This window comes from Gopherus flavomarginatus, chromosome 1, assembly GCF_025201925.1.
Source record: "Gopherus flavomarginatus isolate rGopFla2 chromosome 1, rGopFla2.mat.asm, whole genome shotgun sequence".
Taxonomy (NCBI): Eukaryota; Metazoa; Chordata; order Testudines; family Testudinidae; genus Gopherus; species Gopherus flavomarginatus.
Genome location: NC_066617.1, coordinates 209122355 through 209126848, shown reverse-complemented (window position 1 = coordinate 209126848; position 4494 = coordinate 209122355).

Below are 4494 nucleotides of genomic sequence, written 5' to 3'. Positions count from 1 at the left end.
GGGTACTGTCTTTGGAACGGTATTACTACTGCCAGTGATTTCAGAAACCTCTGTCTGCGGAGGAATATTTGTGGTCAAACGGGATGTTGCAGTTGGTGCTACTGTGCTGCTGTCCACAATAACAGTGCTCACTGGAAGAGCTGACGTCTCTCTATCTATGCTGGGTGTCTCTGCAGCAGTGGAATGCAGTGAGGAATCGCTCCAGGTCTCTTGCTGTTACATCGTTCAGAGTTCGTTGGTTAGAGGAAGATGTTATGTCCTCCTGTGTATTCGGTTCAGAGGTAGCTAGTGACAATGCACCTTTCGTGGACGTAATGCCCAGGCTGGATTCTGTGACAGTCACAGAAGGAGTAGAGGATGTTTCTTCAGTGCGTGCATTGCTTGTGGCAGTAGAGCCACGCCCACTGACAGCATTAGAAGCAGTTTGCTCGCTTGCCTGGGAATCACTTTTTGATACAGGTGAGGAGGAAGAAGAGGTGCTGGATTCTGTTTCTAAGCGGTTTGAAGTTGCTGGGCCATCCCTTGCGTGTGTTGTTGACAAAGGCAGAGTTGTTTCTGTGGAGAATCCAGTTGTGGCTGGACTGTTGGAAGATATTTCTGCTGGGGTCTCTGCTCTAGTGCTTAGGTGAGTCACTGGATTGGTTCCCACAAAAGTTGTACTTTTCTCACCCAACTCAGAAGCTAAAGAAGCAGTAGAGGAGACTTTGTTTGTGAGGGCAGGTGGGCTGTTGGATTCTGTATCAGTTGTATCGCTACTTGTGCTGCCCATGGGTGCTGTCTTTGGAACGGTATTACTAATGCCAGTGATTTGAGAAACCTCTGTCTGCGGCGGAATTTTTGTGGTCAAACGGGATGTTGTAGTTGGTGCCACTGTGTTGCTGTCCAGAATAACAGTGCTCACTGGAAGAGCTGACATCTCTGTATCTCTGCTGGGTGTCTCTGCAGCAGTTGAATGCAGTGAGGAATCGCTCCGGTCTGTTGCTGTTACATCGTTCACAGTTCTCTGGTTAAAGGAAGTTGTTATGTCCTCCTCTGTATTCGGTTCAGAGGTAACTGTTGACAATGCACCTTTGGTGGATGTAATGCCAAAGCTGGATTCCGTGACAGTCGCAGAAGGTGTAGAAGATATTTCTTCAGTGTGTCCATTCCTTGTGACAGTAGAGCCGTGCCCACTGACAGCATTAGAAGCAGTTTGCTTGCTTGCCTCGGAATCATTCTTTGATACAGGTGAGGAGGAAGAAGAGGTGCTGGATTCTGTTTCTAAGGGGTTTAAAGTTGCTGGGCCATCCCTTGTGCTTGTTGTTGACAAAGGCAGAGTTGTTTCTGTGGAGAATCCAGTTGTGGCTGGACTGTTGGAAGATATTTCTGCTGGGGTCTCTGCTGTAGTGCTTAGGTGAGTCACTGGATTGGTTCCTACAAAAGTTGTACTTTTATCACCCAACTCAGAAGCTACAGAAGAAGTAGAGGTGACCTTGTTTGTGAGGGAAGGTGGGCTGTTGGATTCTGTATCAGTTGTACCACTACTTGTGCTATCCATGGATGTTGTCTTTGGAACGGTATTACTACTGCCAGTGATTTGAGAAACCTGTGTCTGCGGAGGAATATTTGTGGTCAAACGGGATGTTGCAGTTGGTGCCACTGTGCTGCTGTCCACAATAACAGTGCTCGCTGGAAGAGCTGACGTCTCTGTATCTGTGCTGGGTGTCTCTGCAGCAGTGGAATGCAGTGAGGATTGGCTCCGGTCTCTTGCTGTTACATCGTTCACAGTTCTATGGTTAGAGGAAGATATTATGTCCTCCTCTGTACTGGGTTCAGAGGTAACTGGTGACAATGCACCTTTGGTGGATATAATGCCCAGGCTCGATTCCGTGACAGTCGCAGAAGTTGTAGAAGATGTTTCTTCACTGGGAGCATTACTTGTGACAGTAGAGATGTGCCCACTGACAGCATTAGAAGCAGTTTGCTCGCTCGCCTGGGAATCATTCTTTGATACAGGTGAGGAGGAAGAAGAGGTGCTGGATTCTGTTTCTAAGGGGTTTAAAGTTGCTGGGCCATCCCTCGTGCTTCTTATTGACAAAGGCAGAGTTGTTACTGTGGAGAATCCAGTTGTGGCTGGACTGTTGGAAGATATTTCTGCTGGGGTCCCTGCTGTAGTGCTTAGGTGAGTCACTAGATTGGTTCCTACAAAAGTTGTACTTTTATCACCAAACTCAGAAGCTACAGAAGTAGTAGAGGAGACTTTGTATGTGAGGGCAGGTGGGCTGTTGGATTCTATATCAGTTGTATCGCTACTTGTGCTGTCCATTGATATTGTCCTTGGAACGGTATTGCTACTGCCAGTGATTTTAGAAACCTCTGTCTGCGGAGGAATATTTGTGATCAAACGGGATGTTGCAGTTGATGCCACTGTGCTGCTGTCCAGAATAACAGTGCTCCCTGGAAGAGCTGATGTCTCTCTATCTGTGCTAGGTGTCTCTGCAGCAGTGGAATGCAGTGAAGAATGGCTCCAGTCTGTTGCTTTTACATCGTTCACAGTTCTTTGGTTAGAGGAAGTTGTTATGTCCTCCTGTGTATTCGGTTCAGAGGTAACTAGTGAGAATGCACCTTTCGTGGATGTGCTGCCCAAGCTGGATTTCGTGACAGGGGCAGAAGGAGTAGAGGATGTTTCTTCAGTGCGTGCGTTGCTTGTTGCAGTAGAGACGTGCTCACTGACAGCATTAGAAGCAGTTTGCTCGCTTGCCTGGGAATCACTCTCTGATACAGGTGAGGAGGAAGAGGTGCTGGATACTGTTTGTAAGGGGTTTAAGGTTGCTGGGTCATCCGTTGTGCTTGTTGTTGACAAAGGCAGAGTTGTTTCTGTGGAGAATCCAGTTGTGGCTGGACTGTTGGAAGATATTTCTGCTGGGGTCTCTGCTCTAGTGCTTAGATGGGTCACTGGATTGGTTTTTACAAAAGTTGTACTTTTATCACCCAACTCAGAAGCTACAGAAGTAGTAGAGGAGACTTTGTATGTGAGGGCAGGTGGGCTGTTGGATTCTGTGTCAGTTGTATCGCTACTTGTGCTGCCCATGGGTACTGTCTTTGGAACGGTATTACTACTGCCAGTGATTTCAGAAACCTCTGTCTGCGGAGGAATATTTGTGGTCAAACGGGATGTTGCAGTTGGTGCTACTGTGCTGCTGTCCACAATAACAGTGCTCACTGGAAGAGCTGACGTCTCTCTATCTATGCTGGGTGTCTCTGCAGCAGTGGAATGCAGTGAGGAATCGCTCCAGTCTCTTGCTGTTACATCGTTCAGAGTTCGTTGTTTAGAGGAAGATGTTATGTCCTCCTGTGTATTCGGTTCAGAGGTAGCTAGTGACAATGCACCTTTCGTGGACGTAATGCCCAGGCTGGATTCTGTGACAGTCACAGAAGGAGTAGAGGATGTTTCTTCAGTGCGTGCATTGCTTGTGGCAGTAGAGCCACGCCCACTGACAGCATTAGAAGCAGTTTGCTCGCTTGCCTGGGAATCATTCTTTGATACAGGTGAGGAGGAAGAAGAGGTGCTGGATTCTGTTTCTAAGCGGTTTGAAGTTGCTGGGCCATCCCTTGCGTGTGTTGTTGACAAAGGCAGAGTTGTTTCTGTGGAGAATCCAGTTGTGGCTGGACTGTTGGAAGATATTTCTGCTGGGGTCTCTGCTCTAGTGCTTAGGTGAGTCACTGGATTGGTTCCCACAAAAGTTGTACTTTTCTCACCCAACTCAGAAGCTAAAGAAGCAGTAGAGGAGACTTTGTTTGTGAGGGCAGGTGGGCTGTTGGATTCTGTATCAGTTGTATCGCTACTTGTGCTGCCCATGGGTGCTGTCTTTGGAACGGTATTACTAATGCCAGTGATTTGAGAAACCTCTGTCTGCGGCGGAATTTTTGTGGTCAAACGGGATGTTGTAGTTGGTGCCACTGTGTTGCTGTCCAGAATAACAGTGCTCACTGGAAGAGCTGACATCTCTGTATCTCTGCTGGGTGTCTCTACAGCAGTTGAATGCAGTGAGGAATCACTCCGGTCTGTTGCTGTTACATCGTTCACAGTTCTCTGGTTAAAGGAAGTTGTTATGTCCTCCTCTGTATTCGGTTCAGAGGTAACTGTTGACAATGCACCTTTGGTGGATGTAATGCCAAAGCTGGATTCCGTGACAGTCGCAGAAGGTGTAGAAGATATTTCTTCAGTGTGTCCATTCCTTGTGACAGTAGAGCCGTGCCCACTGACAGCATTAGAAGCAGTTTGCTTGCTTGCCTCGGAATCATTCTTTGATACAGGTGAGGAGGAAGAAGAGGTGCTGGATTCTGTTTCTAAGGGGTTTAAAGTTGCTGGGCCATCCCTTGTGCTTGTTGTTGACAAAGGCAGAGTTGTTTCTGTGGAGAATCCAGTTGTGGCTGGACTGTTGGAAGATATTTCTGCTGGGGTCTCTGCTGTAGTGCTTAGGTGAGTCACTGGATTGGTTCCTACAAAAGTTG